This window comes from Phyllostomus hastatus, unplaced genomic scaffold (assembly GCF_019186645.2).
Source record: "Phyllostomus hastatus isolate PE091 unplaced genomic scaffold, TTU_PhHast_1.1 phas_contig_29, whole genome shotgun sequence".
Classification (NCBI taxonomy): domain Eukaryota; kingdom Metazoa; phylum Chordata; class Mammalia; order Chiroptera; family Phyllostomidae; genus Phyllostomus; species Phyllostomus hastatus.
In genome coordinates, this window is record NW_025333835.1 from 5,796,446 (window position 1) to 5,823,485 (window position 27,040).

General features: G+C 39.8%; 1 pseudogene; it reads right to left on the minus strand.

The window, feature by feature from the left end:
* The window catches only part of LOC123818679, a 33,386-nt pseudogene extending 30,430 nt beyond the window's left edge, over positions 1–2,956 (minus strand).
* Between the last annotated feature and the right edge of the window lie 24,084 nt (positions 2,957–27,040).

Below are 27,040 nucleotides of genomic sequence, written 5' to 3' on the forward strand. Positions count from 1 at the left end.
TATACTTTTATTTACCAAATTTGTCCTTAATTAAACTAATCCTTTTTATGTAAGTTACTTTAAGAGAAAAGGTTATAGCACTACCATAAGTGTACAACAAATTTAATTTGCCGTAAAAGGAAGAGAATATAAATACTAAGAAAACAAAACAAGACTAAAGTTTTACAGTTATAGATGAGTGATGCAGACACCAGCCAGCAGTGTCCATGGCATTATGGTTGAGATACGAGAGAAATTCACATGGACTACCGAATCCTGTGGAGGAAAAGGGATGGCACAGTCACTCTCTCAAGAGGAAAGCACCCCGTTCTCCTGCCTAGACAGGCTTTTATTAGGTTTTTGGGGTAGGAATACAGATACAGCTTATTAATCATTGTCAGGCAGTAAGGATCAAACAATAGATAGCATTCAAAGAATTATTAGGGCTCATTCTGAGTCAGGGTCTATCACCTAAAAAGCTACAAAACTTAAGGGACCAAACCCATTTCTTGCCTGGGCCTTTATCATCTAATTAAGAGCATTCTCAACAAATCAGGTTTCATAGGATTCTACATATCCTTTCTCAGGCCTGATTATCCGGGGAGCCCACTATTTCCAGCACAGTGCTGCACTGCCCTTTGTCATTGTTTCAGGCTTCAGTCTGGCAGAGGAGGCAAGGCAGCCAAGAGATTAGGAGACTTCTCAAAGGCAGAATGAGGACTCAGGCTTTGTCAAAGCTGAGGGGCGAGGGCACATCACCCCTTTTCTCTACAGCCCCCAAGTCCTTCCCTGGGGCCTCCATGTGATCATGTCTGTCTTAGGTCATTCCCCCCTTGGGGAATCTTACCCGTCATTGGCTAACTGATCAAGTATTGGGGCCCAGTTATGGAAAAAGGAGCAGAAGCAGTGCTCCTGCCAGGGAGATAAGCTTTGTCTCCTTAGTGACTTATGGTCCAAAGGTCTCTCACTCAGCCTTAGTCATGGGGGGGGGGGAGGGGGGAGGTGGTTACATGTCCTGAAACCAGGCAGGGTGGTTCCCAACAGATAATTGCTGAAGGCCTTTTTTTGTTTAAAAGGGGAATCAGAGAGTGTTAGGAGGGTATTAGGGATATACCAGCACCAAACTACGATGTCCCCAGGTAGAAAAAATAAAAGAAAGAATTAAAAAGGAAACACTTGTCTCACTGAGTAATTTGAGGGGATTTAGGGCTTTTCTATGAATTAATAGGTATATAGGGAATTTCCTATGACCCCTCAGTGTGGACCCCACCCCATGGGAAACATTTCTCTTTATCACTAGCAACAACAGTAATGGAATGAACCTGGGCTGGGAAGCAAGCTCACCATGAGTGATCCCAGGCTCATCACTTATCACTTGGCCTTGAGGAACTCTGTTTGCTCAGCTGTAGAAAATCTCTCCCTAGTGGGTGGTGTAAGGATTCAGTACTACAACATATGGAAGGCAGTTCAACATAGGGTAGGCATACAGAAATATGAGTGCCCTCTTGGCATTCTTGCCACTTTCAGAAAAACAGAGAATCCAATAACCAAGCAGCATTTCCCAAAATGTGGCTGCAGGCCTAGCGACATCAGAATTCCCTGGAAAAGGAGCCACACCAACTCAGTGGCTCTATTGCACACAGTTTGGGAACCACTCCCATAGACCTGCCTTGGATATCTATGGCTTCTTTTACTTCTGTTTTGACAGACTGGCCTTGGTGAATTTTCCCAGCTGAATGTGAATCCATCCCATTCCTGAAGACACAACTTCTGACAACCACTGCCAGGGCATTCTCAGGGCTCAGGAATGTGGTTTTATGAATGACAGCAGAAAACAGCTAAAAGCACAGAGAATCCAAACACACTACCAAAAGTCCAACCTTCCTAGAGGCAGTAGTGGTGTCCATGGTCTGTCCATCTTTTCTCTTGCCAACACCTAGCCACAGAAACACAGTGCCAATGCCATGCGTGAGCTGCAGAAAGGAGGGAATAGGCAATCCCAATTTAGAATAATCAGTTCCTGAAAAATCACAAGCTCATTCACCTCGTGAAGAGCAACTGACCCCCTCCTGAGGCTGTACCAAGCTCTGTGGGGTACAGATGTGTGAGGGGATACAGGAACCTGCACCTAGAACCTCACTTCCTGGTACAGGGAGATGAGCCACATGTCATGTTAAATATCTACACAGGAGGGCTCCCAAGGTATGACATGTAGTATACGTTCAGGGGAAGGATAAATAGTGGCTGGTACACTGATGGAGGAGGGGAGGGACCATGTGTTCCAAAAGAGGAATGGGGGAGGCTGGAGAGCTTAGGTACTCAGTGGGACAGAGGGTGGGCATAAGAATGGACACAGAATATTATAAACTTGGTGCTCTTTCTTTAAAACAATCAATTAATTCCCTTTTCACTCTATAGGTCCTGTATTTTTTATTTCAGTTGACAGATGGAATCCTGAATGCAGCCTTGAGCCTATGTGCTCTTCTAGTTGGTGGTTGTTAATTAAGACAGCTACTGACAGATGAGAGAAGCCATGGATAGGGGTGTAAGAAGTAGACAAAATGCTAACTAGAGCTAACTGGTTAGATAAATCTAGTGGTAGAAAATATTCAGAAGACAGGAATTTCTAAGAATGCTTGCTTGACTTTCTGTAGTGGTTGGCCCAGAAAATGTGTACCTGCAACCATCCTGTTGTACAGTTTGCATCCATGAAGTTATGCTGACAAGACTGCCTGTGACAAACCCCCTTGGGAGCATGTGGCCCTTTAACGTTTTTGTTGTTTCCTGTTTTAATCTCAAAACCTTATGTGTGGGGTGACGGCGATATGGTAGTTAGAGAGGATAGAAAAGCCAAGTGAAAGTTCAAGATGTCTGGAATTCCGTTTATGACGTTCCTTAAAAAAGGAGCTGGGGTACACTGGAGCAGGCGAAGCTGACTGGCAGCCACTGCGGCCAAGTCAGCAGACGTGGGCCCCATTCTTCAACTTCTTCCCAATTCATCTCACTGTGTTGAAGCTGAGTGATGGGTACATGGAGGTTTGTTTTTCTATTTTCTCTACTTTTGAATATATTTGAAATTTTCCATAATAACATTTTTTAAATTTCTTAATTGATTATCATGTAGCTAGATGTACCAAATTGTATTTAAAATGTACTCAAGAGACATTTGTTACTTCTAAATATTTCAAGTCTAAATTATTTTGTTCAATGGAAGACCCTTAAAATTTTATCTTCATCTCTTCCTTCCAACCAAAGAAAAATTAATAAATTGATTACTCTGGTAAACTCTTCAAAGCAATTGGGAGATTTCATTTTGACTGTAACATCTTGGAGCAGAGAAACACAGTGTAGGGTGAGGAAGGGTGAAGCAGGCTAGGAAGGTTTGGTGCAGAATGTGGAAGTTGGATTTTCTGAGTTTGCAAGAATAAATTGATATTTTAAAATAAAAGATGATATAACAACATTAACAGTTTTGGGAGGAAAAAAAGTTACCCATATTATACCACTACTAACATTCTTCTATTTAAAGGTCACACAAAACTTTATTCAACTAAAAATGTAAGCATAATTAAGTAACCATATCATCACTAACACGGGTGAAAATCTGCCATGAAGTCTGTACAGTTATGTGAAGGTAAAGCAGTGAGATTTTCTTAAATCATCATCTTCACTTAAAGAAAAGCAATTTAAAATATTCTATCATATACTTAAATGTCCCAACTCAATTTTCTTTCTATTTATACCAACAAAGTTGTTAAATACATCCTGTTATTCTATTTTTGTGTTTTTCTGTATTTCTTCCATTACTGTTTGCCCCCTTACAGCACCCTCCCACCACCACTGACTTTCTATGGCACCTTCCAGACCCTGTCCACATGCAGGCAAAACTCCCACCTTCTGAACACACTGCTAGATGTGCTGCGATGACTCTGTGCCACCTTCACAACTGAAATTTGAAAAAGGAGACACAATTCTGTCATATGAATGTGCCATTATTTTTTAAATATTTTTTTCTACTGTCAAATATTTTAGATTGCCTTCAGGTTAGGTTTTGTTTCTGTCGTTGTTTGGCTATTATAGAGATAATGTATGAAAACCGCTTAGCACAGTGCCTGGCACATAGTGCATATGATGGTTAATTTTACTGTCAACTTGACTGGGCTGAGGGATGCCCAGATGGCTGGCAAACCAATCTTTCTGGGTATGTCTATGAATGTGTTTCCGGAAGAGATTAGCTTTTGAATTGGTGGATCAATTACTCAGCCGTGTGAGCAGGCATCTCCCTTGAGAGCCTGCACAGACAAAAAGGTGCTCTCATGTCCTGAGCTGGGTGACCTATGCTTCCCTGTCCTGGGACATCAGAGCTCCTGCTTGTCAGGCCTTCAGCCTCAGACTGAATTATACCGCCAGCTTTCGCGGGTCTCCAGCTCACAGATGGCAGACTGTGTGACCTCTCAGCCAACCTCGTGAGCCAATTCTGATTTAAAAAAGTATATTCTAGAGAGATATGTAGAGAGATAGATACCTCCTATTGATTCTGTTTCTCTAGAGAATCCTGACTAATACAGAGCTCTATAAATTTTCTCTATTATAAAGAATGTTATAATAAATATCTTTATGAATGTAATTTTTATAAATTTATTTTTAATAATCCATGTTTGCTGTAAATAAAACAATACAGAAAATGCAAAGAAAGTAAATATTATCCAATGCTAACACATGTATACATGTGTAGATGAACACAGAGATGTATAAATACGTGCAATCAAATATACATGGGATGTTATATATGCTATTGTATAACTGGCTTATCTCAGTCAACAATATGCCATGAAACTCTTTCCTCATCATCATTATTAATGAATTTGTAATGTTCCATTGCACGCAGCACAATATCTTATCAATTTCTTATTAATAGATATTTACACTTACTCTTTTTTCAATTGTATCAAAACAAACTTATACAGCTTTTTTTGCTTCTGATTATTTATATAATAAATTCCCAGGGGTGGGATTCACAAGTTTTTAAGTCACAAGATCATTTTACAATTGTAAACAGAAGAGTACAATAGCTGATGGGAGGACACCCATCTATGGAAAGAGAGTAAACCAAACCAAGTTCTGTCCATTTTGGAGAATGGCAAGCCCGAAACACTCCCCAACGCCTGCCACACACACACACACACACACAAGATGTCCTGCCCTCACGCTGGCATATAGTCTGCAGAGCAGCACTTGCAATGGGTTCCATTATTAATTAGGACCCTCGAAAGCTAGTCTTCAGGATTTCAGAGCTTGTATTGAAAAGGGTGGATTTTGGCAGTGATAATGGCAACTCTAAAGATCAGTAGAAAATTAGAATTGTATAAGACTTATTAGCAAAGATCATTTAAATTTCAAACAATAGTAGAGACTATAGATAAAAGAGAACAACAGACCAGACACTGAGAACTGTGGGATCTTTAGCTGTCTCCACAGAGCCCTGTATTTGGTGTGTGTCTCCCTCTCCCTCGCTTCATTGTAGCAGCACCAGGATGCTCTGAGAAATACAAAGGTGCAGGTTTAGGATCTTCTGGCTTGAATTTTCTAGGCTGGCTCCAATTTGAAATAATCACATCCTGCATAAAAACCTGAAATCTGTACATCCTTACCATAAAAGAAAACTATAAAATATCACCTAAAGTAATTGAATTTTTATTCTTTGATAACCCTTAAAATAAATATCCACAATTTTAAATAGATTTTATGGGATTTAGTCTGGCTCTTAGTTCAAGAAACACAGTCACTGCATCAGGAACAGTCCTCACCCAGGGCACTTCTGGGCTGTGGGTGGAGCGAGCTGGAGGCTGTGACTGCAACTTCCACTTCATGTGGAAAGAACTTTGAAGAAGCAGTTGCCTCTTTGAACTCATAAATTTTCACCAGTTACCTTGCAGAGAAATAAAAAGACAAGACCCAAACATTTACTAAACCAAAGCCATAGCCTTCGTGCTAGGCAGGCTGCAGTCAGATGAGACCTCACAGCAGCCAATGAGGCACAATGGACAAATGACTTGTCCAAAGTCACCCAAACTGAAGGGCATCACCAAGCCTGTCTTACACCAAAACCTGTGTTTTTTCTCAGTGCACTAGCCTCAGATCATGTGCTGGGGAGAAATTTGGGAAGAACTAGGAAGATGTTCTCAAGAGAAGCCATAAATCCCCTCCTGTGAACCTCTGGCTACTTCTGACAGCACCGTCAGCACAGGCTCTGTGGCTCTTCGTCTCCTCACAGGCCTTCTCCCAGAGCACAGGACCTCAGTTCTAAGCTAGTTTCCTTTGTTTCTTTGGAGAGCTTTCAAAAATTGGCAAAGGCCAGCCCTCACTCAGATAAATTGAATTGAAAGTCTCTCATGTGACTTTAATGTGCAGCTAAGGTGGAGAACCACTGTCCCAAAGCCAAACACAGCAGGTCTCTGCCTGAGCTGTGCAGATTTTTAAAAGAAATATTCTCCAGCTTCCATCCCAGGCCAGTCAAATCTGAATCTTTGAGTGTGCAGCCTTTCAGACTATACCACTCCACACTGTAGTGTAGGATGTTGTTGGAATTGCTCTACTTCGTGTATCTGTCTCCTTGACTTGACTTGTGGGATATATTTAGACACTGATAATTAATAAAAAAAGAATCTTTGTGAGGGGTCTGGTATAGCTTTCTTAAGCTCCCCACATGATGGCTGTGGGTGTCAGATAGGGGACTTTGTCTGGGAAGCATTTTATCTGCCCTTCCACTGAATGCAGAGCTATTTCCTTAAGGGGAACAGAGAACAGAGGGCTCAAGGTCCCAGAAGAGGTGTTGGCCACAAGGCTCCTATTGTCTTGAAAGAAATTCCTCAAGGCACAATGGAAAGCCACCTTATTCTGTGGAATCCATCAGAAGCCTAAGTCCTGGTAGGAAGCCCCAGCAAGGTGCTGCTGGAGATAAAAAATATGAATAACAGCAAATACTGATATGGCACTGACTTGTTCAAGAATTGTTCTAAGAGCTTTGCATGTGCACTCATTTAAACTTGCTGCAGCCCTATGAGGAAGTTACTATTGCCCCATTTTATACATGAGGAAACTGAGAGATCAACTAACTTGCCAAATATCATGCCACTGCTAAGTGGCAGAGTAGGGATTCAAATCTGGGCAGTGACACTCATCCCTGGGCACAAGGAGATTGCAGTCCAGTAGTGGTGATGAGACAGGCATCCCAATAATGTCCTAGCAAGGTGGAGTGTGATAAATGTGGTGTTTAAAGAAGTGCCATAAGAGGACTCACTGTATGTTTGGGACAGATTAGCTTCATTGGAGGAATCAGGGGATCATTCCGTTAGGTGGTGGTACGAGAGCAGAGTCATGAAAGATTAGGGCAAGGGCCCTCGAACTCTGTTCCTGAGAGCTCTGGATGTGACTTTAGTTAGATGCGAGTGGTTTGCCACTAAAATGAAACACTGGCAAACTTATTCCATGGGGGGGAAATTAAGCAACTACAGGTATCTTTTCCATTTCAAGTGTTTCTGTCACAAATTTTCCTAAATCTTTGATGCCTGCCAATATGTACATGCTCATAAATGAGAAGAGAAAAAAAACGTGTAACAAATGAATATAAAGGAAAGTCACATCAATCCTGCCTAATTCTTCATTTCTTTTGTTGGTTGTCAGTGGTTGCCACTTCCTATTATATAGATAAGACAATTATCATTTCTGCTAATCAAAGGATCCCCTTTGTAAGTGTAGAATTATATAGACCAGAATCTTATGATGCTCTCAAAGTATTCCTTAACTCCAGGTTCCTCCCCCATGATTTGATGAGAACCTCCAATGTAGGGCAGCATGCTGCTGATTAAGCCTCTCCGCCATCAGTAAAAATGGAGATGACATGAGAGCACCTAAGAATCTAAGTTACTCAGTCACCCTGGTGACAGTGACTAATGAACATCTCATTTAGAAGAGGCTCACACGACTCTCAGGTCCTCTGGTAACCATGGGTGAAGATGTGCAATTGCACTGTGACAAGTTGCAGCAAAGTTTAAAGGAAGACTTGTGGGAACAAGGAGAGAACCTGGAATCCTCACGTGCATAAGCACAGGCAGCTAGATTCATGTACAGATAGAGTTCCTATTATATTCTAATATGTGGAACAAGCTGGATTAGTGCATTAAAAGGCTTAGTTTACTTTTGTTCCACACTTCAAACTCTGGTTGTCTATACTTCTGAGCCAGGAAAATGACTGATTTGACCATATGGTGCACAGAACCATGACTGCTTCTGATCCTTTAGTGAGGAGAAGGTTGCTGAAGCATATCTGCTCGTGTATTCCTGTATTCCCTGCGGATTTATTCTGTGCCAGGGAAGGTAACTGTGGAGTAAGCAAAATAGGTCTGACACAATCCTTGACGGTTAGGACCTTCCAGTTTGAGAATATAGACTCATGGGATTCTGGTCAACTGGATAACCTTCCTCCCTCTACATATAAGCAAGCCCAGGGTGGTTGTGACCTGCATGAGATCCGTGCCCATTTTTCAACCTTAGATCAAGGCCCTCTCAAGCACAAAACTGTACCACTTTGAAAAACACTGAGCAATGGGCTTTACACTTAACAAAAGCTGCATATGGGATTTTTAAAAAATATATTTTATTGATTATGCTATTACAGTTGTCCCATTACGCCCCTGCATTCCCCTCCACCCTGCACACCCTTTCCCACCCACATTTCCCCCTTTAGTTCATGTCCATGTGTCATAAGTTCTTTAGCTTCTACATTTCCCATACTATTCCTGCCCTCCCCCTGTCTATTTTCTACCTACCATCTATGCTACTTATTCTCTGCACCTTTTCCCCCTCTCTCCTCCTCCCACTTCCCTGTTGCTAACCCTCTATCTGATCTCCATTTCTGTGGTTCTGTTCCTGTTCTAGTTGTTTGCTTAGTTTGTTTTTGTTTTGTTTTAGGTGTGGTTGTTCATAATTGTGAGTTTGCTGTCATTTTACTATACATGATTTTTATCTTATTTTTCTTAGATAAGTCCCTTTAACATTTCATAAAATAAGGGCTTGGTGATGATGAACTCCTTTAACTTGACCTTATCTGGAGAGCACTTTATCTGCTTTTCCATTCTAAATGAAAGCTTTGCTGGATAGAGCAATCTTGGATATAGGTCCTTGCCTTTCATGACTTGGAATACTTCTGTCCAGCCCCTTGTTGCCTGCAAGGTCTCTTTTGAGAAATCAGCTGACAGTCTGATGGGAACTCCTTTGTTACTGTCTAAGGTTACTGGATAAGGCTACTGTCTCCTTATCTCTTGCTGCTTCTAGGATTCTCTCCTTCATTTTAATCTTGGCTAATGTAATTATGATGTGCCTTGGTGTGTTCCTCCTTGGGTCCAACCTCTTTCAGACTCTGAGCTTCCTGGACTTCTTGGAAGTCCATTTCCTTTGCCAGATTAGGGAAGTTCTCCTTTATTATTTGTTCAAATAACTTTTCCACTTGTTGCTTTTCCTCTTCCCCTTCTAGTACCCCTATAATTTGGATGTTGGAATGTTTCAAGATGTCCCGGGGGTTCCTAAGACTCTTCTCATTTTTTTTGAATTCTTGTTTATTCATTCTTTTCTGTTTGGTTGTTTCTTTCTTCCTTCTGGTCCATTCCATTGATTTGAGTCCCAGTTTTCTTCCCATCACTCTTGGTTCCCTGTGCATTTTCCTTCATTTCACTTATTGTAGCCTTCATTTTTTCACCTAATTTGTGACCAAATTCAATTATTCTGTGAGCATCCTGATTACCAGTGCTTTGAACTGGGCAGCTGAGAGGTTGGCTATCTCTTGGTTGCTTAGTTGTATTTGCTGTGGAGCTTTGATCTGTTCTTCTGTTTGGGCCTTTTTTTTGTCTTGTCATGCCTGTTACATATGAGTGGCGGAGCCTTAGGCATTCACCAGGGTGGGGCAATCCAGTTGCTGGTTTTTGATGCTGTCTGTGGGGTCAGGTCTGAGAGGGAACAATGGTGCTTGCTCCACTCCATCTTGGACTCCAGTCCCTTCTGCCACTTCCCCCAAGCAAACTGGGCCTTTCTTGTGCTGATTCCCATGTGGGTGGGCTTGTGCGTGTTCTAGGACCCTGTGGGTCTCTCCAATGAACTCTTCTGTGAGGCTTGGAGTCACTTCCAGTGCCTCAATCCCCACAGGTGTTTTCAATCAGTGCTCTGAGGCTCTATTTCCCTGTGCTGGGACCCTGGGTTGTGCACAGTGCCTTGCTTCACAATTGCACCTCGCTGGGTCTGCCCATTGCCACCCGGCACCCGGGGTCTGCCAGCCACCACCTGTGCACCCAGGGTCTGCCTGCTGTGGTCTTGCGCTCCCAGGATGCCGTATGCACCTAGTCCCTCTGCTCTTTGTGCCCCAACCCCTCTCCACCCCACTACCGGACTCCACCCCCACTACCAGTCTGGATGAATGTGTCTATTTTAACTCCTTGGTTGTCCGACTTCCATACAGTTCAATTTTCTGTCAGTTCTGGTTGTTATTCTGTTTCTAAATTATTGTTGTCTCTATCTTGGTTGTGCGAGGAGGCACAGTGTATCTACCTATGCCTCCATCTTGGCCAGAAGTTTGCATATGGGATTTTTAATCTCTTTGGAGGGCAACTATCAGGATATACTGAATCACAAATTTATATATGATACAACTTTCAACACATGGAAACAATTTCATTTCCCTGAAACAATTAAAACACAGAAAACACCTCAGGCCATGTATACAGTGTTTTTTTTTTAATTCTTAAGAAATTAGAAAAGTAAGTAAAATTAACTTGGAAAGCTTGCCCTCCAGTGGGGAAACAATGAACTAACCACATACTTCAGAGTTTCAGATAAACAGTTACTGCACTGAACTACATGTATTAGGTTGGCCAAAAAATCTGTTTCATTTTTTCTGTAAAAATAAAAGACATAGTTTTCATTTTCACCAATAACTTTATTGATTTGGATATTTTGAGTACCAGCTATCTTCCATGTGGTATAACATTGATCATTCTTAATTAATGTCTCAATCTGATTGCCATCAACTTCAACTGGTCTACCTGATTGTGCAGCATTGTCCAGCTAGAAATCCTCACCATGAAACTTCCAAAACACTTTTGACACATTCGATCAATCACAACACCTTCACCATACACTGCACAAATCGGGGTTTTGGTTTGTTTTGGAGTTTGTTTGTTTGTTTGTTTGTTTTTTGCATTTCAGTTGCATTTTTATCCTTCTTGAAATAATAAAGCAAAATGTGCTGCAAATGTTGCATATCTTCTTCCATCTTCAATATTAAAATGGCTGCTCAAAAATTCACCAATTTTGAACTTCCAGCCAAGATGGAGGCATAGGTAAATCCACTTTACCTCCTCAAACAACCAAAATAAGGACAACAACAAATTTTAAAACAAAAAAATAACCAGAACTTCCAGAAAATCATATGGTATGGAAGTCTGAAAACCAAGGAGTTAAAGAAACATATACCCAGACTGACAGAAGGGGTGGAGATAGGCAGCCAGGGAGGAGAGGACTCACAGCAAGGCAGTGGCTGGAGGACCAGGTGAGGCAGTGGCTGGCAGAGTGGGTGGTCCCACATTTGTGTGCAGATAAACCAGGAAGAACTACTGGGGAGCAACCCAGGGTTCCAGTTTGGGGGAATAAAGCCTCGAAACCTCTGACTGAAAAAACCTGTAGGGGTTGAGGTGGCAGGAGAAACTCCCAGCCTCATAGGAGAGTTGACTAGAGAGACCCACAGAGTCCTAGAATGTACACAAACTCACCCACCCAGGAATCAGCACCAGAAGGACCCAATTTGCTTGTGGGTGGTGGAAGAACTGACTGAAGGCCGGCTGAGTGCTGAGCAAGTGGCATTGTTCCCTTTCTGACCCCTGCTCCATGTACAGTGCCACCACACAGAGATATAGTTTGCCTCCACCCCTGCTAATACCTAAGGCTGCACCCCTTATACATAACAGGCACACTGAGACAAAAAATATATATATGGCCCAAATGAAAGAACAGATCAAAGTTCCAGGAAAAATACAACTAAGCAGTGAAGAAATAGCCAACCTATCAGATGCACAGTTCAAAATACTGTAATCAAGATGCTCACAGACTTGGTTGAGTATGATTGCAAAATAGAGGGGAAAAAATGAAGGCTATGAAAAGTGAAATAAAAGAAAATATAGATGGAACCAACAGTGACAGGAAGGAAACCAGGACTCAAATCAAAGAGTTGGAACAAAAGGAAGAAATAAATATCCAATCAGAACAGAATAAAAAAACAAGAATTCAAAAAAATGAGGAGAGGCTTAAGAGCCTCTAGGACATCTTTAAATGTTCCAACATCTGAATCATAGAGCTGCCAGAAAGAGAAGAGAATGAAAAACAAATTAAAAACTTATTTGAACAAATAATGAAGGAGAACTTCCCCAATCTGGCAAAGGAAAGAGACTTCCAGGAGGTCCAGGAAGCTCAGAGAGTCTCAAAGAAGTTGGACTCAGGGAGGAACACACCAAGGCACATCATAATTACATTAGCCAAGATTAAAGATAAGGAGAGAATCTTAAAAGCAGCAAGAGAAAAGGAGACAGTTACCTACAAAGGAGTTCCCATAAGACTATCAGCTGATTTCTGAAAAGAAACTTTGCAGGCAAGAAGATGCTGGAAAAAAGTATGAAAGAGGAGGACCTACATCCAATATTAGTCTATCCAGCAAAGCTTTCATTTAGAATGGAAGGGCAAATAAAGTGCTTCCCAGATAAAGTCAAACTAAAGGAGTTCATCATCACCAAGCAATTATTATATGAAATGTTAAATTGACTTATCTAAGAAAAAGAAGAAGATGAAAAATAGTAACAGTAAAATGATAACTCACAACTGTCAACAACTGAACCTAAAAAACTAAAACAAAAATGAATTAAGCAAACAAATAGAACAGGAACAGATCCACAGAAATAGAGATCACACAGAAGTTTATCAGTAGGGAGGGAAGCGGGGAAAGGAATAAAAAGCACAAATGGTAGGTACAAAATAGACAGGGGGAGGTTAGGAATAGTATGGGAAATGGAGAAGCCAAAGAACTTATATGTATGACCCATGGACATGAACTAAGGAGGGGGAATGATGGTGGGATGGAGGTTCATGGAGGAGGGGAATAAAGAGAAAAAAATGGGACAAATGTAACAGCATCAGTAAAATATATTTTTTTAAAACTTAATAATTTGATAAGTTTTTTAATGCATGCTGGCATGACAGCTGTCATGACACAATCTAACAAAGTTGTTTCTAGGAAATAAATATAACTTGGAGAAGGAATCTGAGTACTGGCCATGGACTTACCCTGGACCCTGACCTCAATGAACCGACGGTACTGTTGAGACAAGACTAAATAGATGCAAGGTCAGCCCAGTGTGTAAGATACTACACGACTAATGAGCCTTCATGACAGAGAACAAGGAACCCAATGAAAAGCTGAAAAAAGTAGGTTTGGATTCTGCTCTGCTTTTGAGAAGCTCCATAGCCCTGGACAAAGCTTGTATCCCTATTAGTTTAGTGTCATATAAAATGAGGATGATAATAATACCTCTCCCACAGGGGAACTGTGAGGGTCACATGAGATTAGTGACAGAACTTAGTGACTGTAAGCATTCATCAACAATATTATGGATACTTACTTTGTGCTGTGCTCATGCTTCATATTCAAGACAGACCAAATTGGTGGCCTTAGGGAGAAAACCAAGAAGCTAAATAAATGGAGTACCCAAATAAGTGGGTGAGCCCTAGCACACATTGCTGCCTTGAAGGATTTTAAAAAGGCATCCCTCTGGTGGACCAGTTAGAAAAAGATGTGCCTTGTGGGAAGAGCCATTAGACAGATGTCACTAGCATGGTAGCCAGTATCCACCTGTGGCTATTTAAATTTAAATAAAATATCATTTAAAATTCAGTCCCTTATGCAAACTAGCTACTGTTAAAGTGCTGAATAGTTACATGTGTCTGGGGCTACCAAATTGGACATTGAAGCCTTATCCAGTGTGGTTCAGTTGGTTGGGTGTCATTCCACAAGGTGAAAGGCTGCTGGTTGATTACAGGTCAGGGTACATGCCTGAGTTATAGATTCACTTCCTAGTCGGAGTGCATACAGGAGGCAGCCTTTGCTTCTCTCAGAAGCCAACCAATGCTTCTCTCTCACATCAATGTTTCTCTCTTTCTCTCTCCCTTACTCTCTCTCTGAAAATAAATAAAATCATTTAAAAATAATTGAACATTGCAGGTTAGACAAATAGTTGGTAGGTTAGATTTTTTGGTCTTCTACTCTTTTTTATTAAATTTTCACCCAAGAACATGTTTATTGATTTTAAAGAGAGAGTAAGAGATGGAGAGAGACACAGAAACATCGATGTGAGAGAAACATTGACCAGTTGCCTCCTAGACACAACCCTGGCCACAGATCAAACCAGACACCTAAGTGTGCCCTGACTAGGGATCAAACCCACAGCCTTTTCGTATATGAGATGACACTCCAACCAACTGAGCATCTGGACAGGAATGGTCTGCTACTCTTTTTTTTTTTTTGTCTTCAAATAGAGTATTCCAAATTCCTCCCTCACAGCTCTTATGACATTGTTGTTACTCATCCCACTTATCCATGTGCTAAATAATCCAATATATTGTTGTTGTTATTATTTTGAAAAACTGTTATCTGTTAGATTAACTAAAATAAGAATTACAAAATAATAAAGAGCAACAATTAAGAATAATAAAATATTTTATATTACTTTCATTTATATCATCTGTAACACTCTTCCTCTTTTTATGTAGATCTGAGTTTTTGTAATTATATTTTATTAATTATGCTATTACAGTTTTCCCATTTTTCCCCCTTTCCCCCCTTCATTCAGTACTCCCTACTGCCTCAGGCAATCCCCCACCATTGTTCATGTCTAAGGGTCATGCATCTAAGCTTTTATGCTACTCCATTTCCTATGCTGTACTTTACATCCCTATAGCCATTCTGTAATACCAATTTGTACTTCTTAATCCCCTTACCTCTTCACCCATTCCCCAACACCACCTCTTCCCATCTGGCAACCATCAAAATGCTCTCCATATCAATAATTCTATCTTTATTCTTCTTGTTTGCTTAATTTGTTTTTTAGATTCAATTATTGATAGATATGTATTTATTGCCATTAAATTGTTCATATTTATTATTATTTTTTTCTTTAAAAAGTCCCTTAACATTTCATACAATAATGGTTTGGTGATGATGAACTCCTTTAGTTTTTCTTGTATGGGAAGCTCTTTATCTGCCCTTTCATTCTAAATGGTATCTTTGCTGGGTAGAGCAATCTTGGTTGTAGGTCCCTGCTTTTCATCACTTTGAATATTTCTTTCCAATCCCTTCAAGCCTGCAAAGTTTCTTTAGAGAAATCAGCCAACAGTCTTATGGGAACTCCCATGTAGGTAACTGCTTTTCTCCTGCTGCTTTTAAGGTTCTCTCTGTATCTTTAAACTTTAACATTTTAATTATGATGTGTTTTGGAGTGAGCCTCTTTGCTTCCATCTACTTTGGGACTCTCTGTGCTTCCTGGACTTGCATGTCTATTTCATTCTCCAAATTAGGAGTATTCTTTCATTATTTTTTCAAATAGATTCTCAATTTCTTGCTATTTCTCTTCTCCTTCTAGCGCCCCAATTATGTGAATGTTGGCATGCTGGAAGTTGTCTCATAGGCTGTTTACACGATCCTCATTTTTTTTAAAGATTTTATTTTATTTTTAGAGAGGGAAGGGAGGGAGGGAGGGAGAGAGAGACAGACAGACAGACAGACATCAATGTGCAGTTGCTGGGGGTTATGGCCTGCAACCAAGGAATGTACCCTGGCTGGGAATCGAACCTGGGACACTTTAGTTCCCAGCCCGTGCTCAATCCACTGAGCTACGCCAGCCAGGGCGATCCTCATTTTTTTTTTATTCTTTTTCCTTCCTGTTTTTCTGATTGGTTGTTTCTTCTTCCTTATGTTTCAAAACATTGATTTGACTTTCGGCTTCATCCACTCTACTGTTTTTTTCCCTTAAATTGTTCTTTATTTTAATTAGTGTATCCTTCATTTCTGACGGGTACTTTTATGCTGTTGAGATCCTAAGTTCCCTCAGCATCCTTAAAACAAGTGTTTTGAACTCTGCATCTTATAGATTTCTTATTTCCATTTTGTTTATTTCTTTTTCTGGAGTTCTGATCTTTTCTTTCATTTGGGCCATGTTTATTTGCCTCCTTGTTTTGACAGCCTCCCTGTGTTTGTTGCTATGTATTAGGTAGAGCTGCTATGACTCCTTGTCTTGGTAGCATGGCCTAATGTAGTAGGTGTCCTATAGGGTCCAGCGGCCCAGCCTCCCTATCACCCAAGCTAAATACTCAAGGAGTACCCTTTGTATGGGCTAAGTATACTCTCCTCTTTTAGTTGAATCTTGATGAGTGTAGGCAGGTTAATAGAAGGGATTTACTTAGGCCATCAACTGCAGGGACTAGCTATGACCACTGACTATGAACCTCTGCCTTCCATGGAAGATCACCTGTGCATAGGCAAGGTGATGGTATTCTGACATGGGCTGTAGCTGTCCACTGAGTACACAGTACGGGGGTTGGGGGCTCACTGAGGCTCTGGGGTGTCCCAGGTAATGCAGGCCAAAGTCAGCCCCCACTCATATTCTGCCTGTGGCCACCCTGCATGACCTACAAAGCAGTCTAAGATGGCTGCTACTTGTGCTGGGCTTGGAGATTCCCAAGTGAAGCCAAGCTGTGAATCTAAGCTGATTAGTGCTAGTGCTAGATCTGGGGTCACTAGCAAGAGGTATAGGGGCTGGGAGCTCACTGAGGCTTGTTGCTTGTTTGATAGGATTTAGGAAGTTGTGAAGCATGAGCTAAGACCAGCCATTCATGTGGAAAAGTCTCTGTTAATAGTTTGGGTGATCCTGTAAGTTGTGTGAGATGGAGCCTGAGGGGATCTCCAGGGTGGGGCAAACAGTCTTAGCCAGGTTGATGGAGCCTCAGATATGACACAGAGCTCTGTGGCTCTGTGGGGAGAGGGTTCAGAAAAGGGACAATGGCTTCTGTCTGCCTTTCTGTCTGGGAGAAAGCTATCCCCCAGCTCTCACCTTGATGCAAGGCACTTCACTTCCTCCCCGTATACCCCTGGTGCCTTTCAAGCTGCTATCACAGTGCTGAAGCTCAGATGGAGTAAGTCTGAGTCAGTCTATGTGTTGGCTCTTTAAGGGGAACTGCTTTGGACTTCAGAAATTTCTTCCACCAACTCAATCCCCACTGGTTTTCACAGCCAGAATTACGGGGACTTATCTTCCTGGCACTGGAATTCTGGATGGGCGGGGGGGGCGGGGGGGCAGGCCTGGAATGGGCCTGGGACTCCTCATTCCTGAGATATCCCTCCCCAATTTTTTTATCACAAGGTAGTTTTATTTACTTGCACAAGGAGACAGGGTATTCATATTCAAAACTCTGTGTCCTGAAAGCCCTCCCAAAAGGTGACATACCACACATGGGTGTGGGTTCAGCCCATTCCATCTCCTCCCCTCCTACCACTCTGGATGGATGTGGTTTAATTCTGAACTTGTCAGACTTCCATTCGACTCGATTTCTGACAGTTCTGAGTGATGGTTGTTCTACATTTCAGTTGATATATTGATGTGGATGTGCAAGGAGGTAAGCTATGTTACCTATTCCAACATCTTTACTGGAAGCTTCCAGATCTGAGTTTCTGACCTACAGAATTTTTCTTCTCTCTGAAGATTTTTTTTAACATTTCTTGCAAGATAGGTCTACTGTTTACAAATTCCCTCAATTTTTGTTTGTCTGAGAAAGTCTTGTTTCTCCTTCAGTTTTGAAGAATACAATATTTTTCCATGTATAATGCACAATTTTTTGCCCAAATTTTTGAGGGAAAAATAAGAATGCACATTATATGTGGGTAGTGCCTGAAACACCTTATATCTGTTCTTCTGTTTTGTAATTATTTGTTATATAAAATTTCTTATACCATAATATGTTAAAAAATAAATGCTAAAATTCCATTATAATACAAAAAACAGGTATCTAAATACAAATTAATAATTGAAATTAAAAAATTTAAACGAATGATTTTTTTCCTTAAAGTTTTGGCAAAAAAATGTGGGTGCACATTATACATGGCAAAATACAGTATTTTTCTGGGTATAGAATTCTTGGGTGGTAGGGTTTTTTTCAACCTTTAAATATTTCACTCTACTCTCCTCTTACATGATTTTTAAAGAGAAGTCTGATGTAATTTTACCCTTGTTTCATTATAGATGTGTTTTTTTCATTTCTCTTATTCCAAGATTTTCTCTTTATTTAAATGCTGCAATTTAAATGTAATATGCGTAGGTGCAGTTTTTTTCATATTTACTCTACTTGGTGCTCTCTGAGCTTCCTCTATCTGTAGTTTAGTGCCTGTTATTAATTTAGGAAAATTTTTAAAACAAAGGATATGGCCAATGAATAGAAAAGTTATAAATATGGACAATATTAACCCAGCTATATCAATAACCACTTTATAAGCATTTTGTCTAAATACACTAATTAAAAAAGAGACTATCAGAGTAGATTAAATAAATAAGACCCAACAATATGTTGTCAACAAGAAGCCCACTTTAAATGTAAAGACACAAATAGTTTAAAAGTTAAGAGATAAAATATACCATACTAACAGTAGTAAAAAAAAATAAAAGCTGGAGTAGCTACATTAATTTTAGACAAAGCAGACTTCCAATCAAGAAAAATGATCAGAGATAAGGTGGGGTGGGGGCATTACATAATGATAAAGAGTAAATTCCCCAAGATGACATAACAATCCTGAATGTGTATGTACCTACCAGCAGAGCATCAAAATACATGAGACACAGGCTGTGAACCAAAGTGTGGCAGGTTCGATTCCCAGTTAGGGTACATGCTTGGGTTGCAGGCCATGACTCCCAGCAACTGCACATTGATGTTTCTCTCTCTCTCTATCTTCCTCCCTTCCCTCTCTAAAAATAAATAAATAAAATCTTTAAAAAAAAAAGGTATCCAAGTAGACTTAAAAATTAAAAAAAATACATGAGACAAAACTGATAGCACTACAAGGAAAAATACACAAACTCACTGGTATAGTTGGAGACTTCAACACCTCTCTATCAGTGATTAACAGATCCAGCAGACAGAAAATTAGGGTATAGTTGAACTAAACATCATCATGAATTGAATAGATCTAATAGACATTTATAGATCCAGTGACAGCAGAATACATGTTCTCTGAGTTCACATGGTATATTCACCAATAGAGATCATATTTTGGGTCATTAAACATATTTTATCAAATCTAAAAGAATGGAAATTACAAAAAGTATGTTATCAGACCACAGTGGAATTAAATTAAGAATCAGTAACAAAAAGATAGCTGGATCCCAAAATGTTAGATTAAACAACACACAAATCAAAGAATAATTCTCAAGAGAAATATTTTTGATATTTTGAACTAAATGAAAGTGAAAATAAAACATCAAAGTTTATGTGATGCAGCAGAAGTAGTGCTTATAGGGAAATTTATACCAGTGAATTTATATATCAGGAAGAAACATCTAAAGTCAGACTTCCGGCCAAGATGGAGGTGTAAGTAAACACACTGTGCCTCCTCACACAACCATAAGAAGGACAACAACAAATTTAGAAATAAAAAACAACCACAACTGACAGAAAATCAAACTGCATTTAAGTCTGACAACAAAGGATTTAAAGAAGAAACATTCATCCAGACTGGTAGGAGGGGCAGAGAAGAGCAGCAGGGCAGAGAGGACTCAAGGCAAGGTGGTGGCTGGTGGGCAAGCTGGTGGCTTGTGGACCAGGCAAGGCAGTGGCTTGCAGACTGGGTGGTCCCACATTCGAGTGCAGATAAACCAGAAGGAACAACTAATGAGCGAGATAGACCACACAACCCAGATTCCCCTTTGCATGCTATTTTCATTTCCTTGATTGTACCTAAAATGTAGACAACAATATTCTATATAATAGATAATAAATCTTTCTCTGATGTAAGCCCCGAGAAAAACAATAAAAGCCTGTCTAGGCAAGGGTTGGGGTGCTCTCCTTTTGAGAGAGTGGCTGAGGCACTCATAGACACTCTCCCCTTGAGAGAGTAGCCATGCCGTCCCCTTTTTCTCCACAGGATTGCTGTCTCCTATGCATTTATTTTCTCTTTCAGCCACAACAGGCAGACTCTGCTGGCTGGAGTCTGCCACATAAGGTAATACATTCAGAGTTTCCAAATATTAGGACATGGATGTCTTTCGGAGGAGTGGCTACTCCTAAAGATATTATTCAGCCTACAACACATACCTCCTGAGAGTGAGGCAAGAAGGCCAGGCTAAATAGTGAGTGGAGAATTTTCAAAATTAACACTGAATGAGCCCTGCCCAAATGACTCAGTTAGTTCGAGCATCCTCCCAACATGTCAGGGTTGTGGGTTCAATCTCTAGCACATTGAACCACAACCCTGGCACATACAGGAATCTACCAGTGAATGAGTGGATGGGTGGACAAGCAAATCAATGTCTCTCTCCCCCCTCTCTCGCTCTCAAATAAATAAATTTTTTAAAAGTTGGGAAACAAAGAGTGGACTCATTGAGGTTGGAGCCCAGTAATATATAGGCTTCAGTGGCTAAAGAACAAGTTGAACTCAATCAAAACTGGGATTTTTTTCCTTGGCATACAGGATGAAAAAACAATGGAATAAGAAAGTTGTTGACAGGAGTTTTTGATCTGATGGAACTTTAAAATCAGGAAAAGGAGATGGGAATAATTGAAGACTGGTGGTAAAGCTAATTGGGAGAAAGTCATGGGAAGTTGTTATGAGATTCAACAGCTACAAAAGGAATGACCAAGTAAGCAAGTTAAAAGAAACACTGTCAGAGTGGCTTTAATTCATTATTTCAAAAGTAAAAGTTTCTCCTGATAAAAAGAAGTGGATGTGGCCAGGGAGCTGGATAGTTGATTATGATGAAGATGAAATTATTGAAGCAAGGGCAATCAAGGAACTGAGAACCCAGTATTGAATGGGTGCACCAAATAGATGTTAAACCCAACTGAATTTCAACATGGTTGGAGAGAACAGAAAGTTCGTGAGTCAGAACAGTATGTAAATGACAGCAAGAGAGAGGGTTCTGGGGTAGTACATCCCAGTGGCATTAACTCAAAGAAGAACATATTTTTGTACAGTGGGGGAAGAGTAATGGGCTAGAAGCAATGGTTGGCAGTGAAGATACTATGAACCTTCTCTCCCTACACATGGTGAGAAAACAAACAGCCTTCAACTGAAAGGGCTTCATAATGAGTGGAGATCTCAGTTAAGTTTTGACCTTAAGTTAAGGTCAAAAGATAAAGGGAAATGTTGAGGAAAGAGACTGAAGATGTATAGAACTATGATAACAATGGAGTAAAATAGTTTCAGAGCGTAAGTTTCAAAGAATATAAAAAAGAGGGGTAAGGGGAGGGTATGACTAAGGAAGAGAAAACAGAGAAGGTTAGGATGAGAGTATGAGACAGGATAAGAAGCCAAAGAAGATTATGCCTTAAGCGGTTACTAAGAGACTGACAAGGGGTCTGCCAAGAGTATACTTCCAGTAGATCCTTGTTAGATTAGATGAGGATAGAGTATCTTGAGCACTTTTAGAATTCAGCAATGACTGAGACAGAATACCTTTCAAAGGCAGTCCTAGCATCTCATGATTAGAAAAACTAATCAGTCCTAAATCAGCTAGGAGGTGGGCCAAATACTTGGCTGTAGGTTCAGAGGCTCCCAAGAGCCAAAGGCAACATACATCCCAATTCAGGTGCTATGAAAACACTTTAGCTAGTGGAGATAAAGAATATTCACTTATCACAATAGTTACCTAAAATGCAAACTCACAAAGTACAGCTAAAATGTTAACAGAAATTTGTGTTCTAGAATTAACACCTACACATTCAGGGGAAATAAGATTGGGCCATTAGGCATACCATGGTGATTAAAACTATTTTCTTTAACAAACAAACTGTTAAAAACCAAATCTATTAATGAAACTACCCCCACATCTAAGCAATTTCACAAATAAAACTTTTCAGACCTCATTAACTATCTTCTCAGAGGACAGGAGTCATTCAGCACTGAAATTGCTTTAATTATGTTTTAAACAATTTCATTTATTTATTTTTAGAGAGAGGGGATGTGGGGGGAGAAAGAGATGGAGAGAAACATCAATGTGAGAGAGAAACATTAATTGGTTGCCTGTTGCACACCCCCAGCAGGGAACCTGGCCCACAACTCAGGCATGTGCCCTGACCAAGAATCAAACCAGTTTGATTCCTTTCAGTTTGCCAGATGACACCCAACCCACTAAGCCACAACAGTCAGGGCAAAACTGTTATAATTCTTATATTATCATATTTTGCCATGTATATAATGTATACTTTTTTTGCCCAAATTTTTGAGAGAAAAATAAGGATGTACATTATACATGGGTAATACTTGAAATATCTTGTATCTGCTCGTGTCTTGTAATTATGTCACAAAAAATTTCTTGTACCATGTTTTCTAAAAACCTGAAATTCCTTTATAATAAAAAACACAAGTATCTAAATATAAATAAATAATTGAATTAAAAAATTAATATGAAATATTATTTTCCCAAAAGTTTGGGCCAAACACATGAGTGCGCATTATACATGGCAAAATATGGTAAGCTTCACAGTTACTTAAATCTACACCATCCGTTTTTATTCTACAACATTTTAAAGAACTTAAAGAAACACCCTGTCACCTAGTCATCTATTAATCATTCTCACCTCAAGACCTTGAGCATTTAATCCTTCTAGAATGATTATCCGCCTAATATTTGATCTGCAAAGTTTTTCAAATGTCATCTCATTAGAAATGCCTTCTTGGCCCATCCTACTTAAAAAAACTAAACCCTTTCTAATCATCCTATTTCACACAGGGTTCTATATGCCAACTAGCTAACGCTAATGGTAACTTTGTCTTGAATAACTGCTTTCTTCTTGAATTTCAGTCAAGTTGGTAGAGTAGGTAAATGTTGTATTTGCTTCCTCCTGTGACCACATATTTTCCCATATGGTTGGTTCCCTTTTCATTTTATTGCTCTTTTCTTTAGCCATGCAGCTTTTTATTTTGATGAGGTCCCATTTGTTTATTCTTTCCTTTATGTCCTTTGCTGTAGGGGACATATCAGTGAAAATCTTGCTGTGTGGAATATCTGAGATTTTTCTGCCTATGTTCTCCTCTAGGACTTTTATGGTGTTATGACTTATATTTAAGTCTTTTATCCATCTTGAACTTATTTTTGTGTATGGTGTAAGTTGATGGTCAAGTTTCATTTTTTTTGCATGTAGCTGTCCAGATCTCCCAACACCATTTGTTGAAGAGGCTATTTTAATTCTATTTTCTGCTTATGACACCTTTGTCAAATATTAATTGACGACCAGTATTACAAGACATTTTAAAGGAGCCTCTTTAGGAAGAAGAAAAAAGATTAAGTTATAAAAATAAAATGGCAATAACTATACACCTATCAATAGTTACTTTAAATGTAAATAGATTATATGCTCTAATTAAAGACATAGGTGACTGAATGGATAAGTAAACAACACCCATACATATGCTGCTGACAAGAGATCCACTTCAGATAGAAAGACACACAGACTGAAAGTAAAGGGATGTAAAAGATATTTCATAAAAATGGAAATTTAAAAAAAGCTGGGGTAGCAATACTTTTATCAGACAAAATGGACTTTAAAACAAATGCTATAACAAGAGACAAAGAAGGATCCAGCAATTCCACTTCTAGGTGTTTATCCAAAGCAATGCAAAACACTAATTCCAAAACACACAGGCATCCCTATGTTCACTGCAGGATTATTTACAATAGCCAAAATATGCAAGCCATTTAAGTAAGAGTCCGTCAATAGATGAATGGATAAAGAAATGGTACATATATACAATGGAGTGTTACTCAGCCATAAAAAGAGTGAAATTTTGCCATTTGTGACAACATGGATAGACCTCAAGGGTATCATGCTAAGTAAAATAAGTTAGAGAAAGAGAAATACCATATGATTTCACTTATATGTGGAATCTAAAAAACAAATTAAACAGACAAGACAGAAACAAACTCATAGATACCAAGAACTTTTTGATTGTTGCCAAATGGGAGGTGGGTTGGAGAGATGGGTAAAAAGGGGGAAGATGTGCAAATTGATTGCCAGTTATAAAAAACAGTCGCAGGGATGTAAAGCACAGCAATATAGTCAATAATATTATAATAACTATGTATGGTGTCAGATGGGTACTAGACTTACCCAGGTGATCATTTTGTAAGTTATATGAATGTCTAATGACTATATAATATTGTATATCAACTGTAACTGAAAAATAATAAAAATTTAAAATTTTCCCTGCTAGATTTTTCATCTTTTTTGAGGGGGAGAAAGGTATTTTAAAATCTCCAAGTACAGTTGTTGATATTTCCATTTCTTTAGTTGCCTGTTTTTGCTTGATATAATTTAAAGCTATGTTTAGTGCACGTAAGTGGAAATAGATGTTATTTTTTGTACTTTTTGATATAATTGACATGTAACATTAGGTTCAGGTATATAACATGATTTGATATATATTACAAAATATTACCACAATAATGCTAATTAACACCCATCACCACATAATTACAAACTTTTACTGTTAATTTACCATATAATTTTTACTGTTAACATTTTTTTAACCAATGTGCAGTAATTTCTGTCATATTTTGCATTAAATTCTATTCTATTTGAACTGCTTCTTCATCTTTATTCTCATTCATATTAGCCTGTTGTATCTATTTACATTTTTTTATTTCAAGTTTCCTGTTTTTTGGGTTTTTTTTATTGAACCTCTACTTATTTCAGTCTAATGACAGCAGGTTTGCTGGGTGATGTCACCTTTTTTTAAAAGACTTTATTTATTTATTTTTAGAGAGGGAAAGGAGGGAGAAAGAGAGAAACATCAATGTGCGGTTGCTGGGGGCCATGGCCTGCAACCCAGGCATGTGCCCTGACTGGGAAGCAAACCTGAGATGCTTTGGTTCGCAGCCCAAGCTCAAGCCACTGAGCTATGCCAGCCAGGCAAATTTCCTGTTAAGTGAGTTTCTTGTACAATCTTCAATACAATCCAAAAATCTGAGTCTTTTGTTAACTTAATTCATTTACACTTTTTGGTAATCAGTGTTTTATCAGAATTTCTGCCATCTTATTTTCCATTTGTTGTAATATTTGTTCCTCCTTTCTGCTTTCTCTTAGATAAACTGAGTTCATGTTTCATTTGTCTTACATTTTCCTTCTTATGGTAGTTTTTATAATCATAGTAACATTTATTCAATTTCTTAATCTTTTCAATCTCTGTAATTTCCTCTTAACTAGAGAAGCATTTTAGTTCTCTCTTATGTCACAGTCTATATTTCCAACTCCAATCTGTGGGTGAAAAGGGGGTTCTATGGAGGGTAACCTCACAGGGTGATCTGATCATAAATTCCTAGCTGGGTAGATTATGATGGGTAGTCATGCCCCAGGCTTATAACTTTAGTGAAAAGTTTTAAGCCAGCTCTGTCCATTGTTCTTGTGCAACTGGGTTAACACACCTTTGAAATACCAGAATATCCCTCAAAGGAAGGTATTAACCCTCAAGAAAGGACTTACTTTTGTTATTCTTTGTTGGGAACTGCCCTGCCTGGTTTCAGAAGCTGTGACCACCCCCCCACCCCACCCCCACCCCACCCCCCCCCCGGCCCCGCCATGGCTAAGGCTGAGTGAGCGACCTTTGGACCATAAGCCACTAAGGAGACAAAGCTTATCTCCCTGGCAGGGGCGCCACCTCTGCCCCTTTTACTTCACTCTGCCTGGCCCCCAATGTATGATGAGTTAGCCAATGATGGGTAAGATTCCTCATGGGAGAGATGGCTTAAGACAGGCATGATCACAGGGGGCCCCCAGGAAAGGACTTGGGGTGCTACAACAAAAGGGGATGATGGACCCTTGCCCCTTGGCTTTGACATAGCTTGAGTCCTCCTTCTGTCGGCAAGAAGTCTCCTAATCTCTTGGCTGACTTACATTCCCTGCTTGACTTAAGCCTGAGACAATGCTGGTGGTGGGTACCACCTTGTGCTGGAAAGGGTGGGTTCCCTAGGGCAATCAGGCCTAAGAAAGAATATGTAAAGTCCTGTGAAACCTGTTTTGTTTAGAATGCTCTCAATTAAATGATAAGGGTCCAAGCAAGAAGTGAGTTTGTTTCTCAAAGTTTTACAGCTCTGTAGCTATCTGACCCTGACCCAAAATAGGCCCTCAGAGTTCTTTGTTATCTATTGTTTGATCCTTACTGCTTGACAATGATTAACAAGCTTTACCTGTATTCCTATGCAAAATGAACCCAATAAAAGCCCACTGAGGAAAAGGCTCTTGACCCTTCTCCTTTGAGAGATTGTCCACCTTTCCTCCCCAAGCAGATCATGTCTTGGTAGACTTATTTTCATCTGTGGCGGGCCGGGGGTTGGGGGGCCGTACGGGGGGGGGGGGGGGCTGTGGGCGGAGCCTCCCATAATTCTTTAGGAGCAAACAGCAATTTTTAACCAGTGTGCCACAAAAATTTTCAAAACATGAAATAACTATTTAGTCAGGGGCATTGACCTCTTTCCCTTCGACTGTCAAATTAAAAAATGACAACAGCCAACACAACAACAGCCATCTGGTATAAATGAATCAAATTTATACCTAGAGTCAGAGTCAGTGGGAGATTTGAAAAGGCTACACTGTTGCTTTTAAAGATTGCAGAAGGGAGACCAGAAACCAGAGAATTCGGGACCTCTAGATGCTGCAAAAGGATACATTTTTGTCTTATGCAAGGACATGATGTCCTGAGGAGTGACATCAGAGGAAT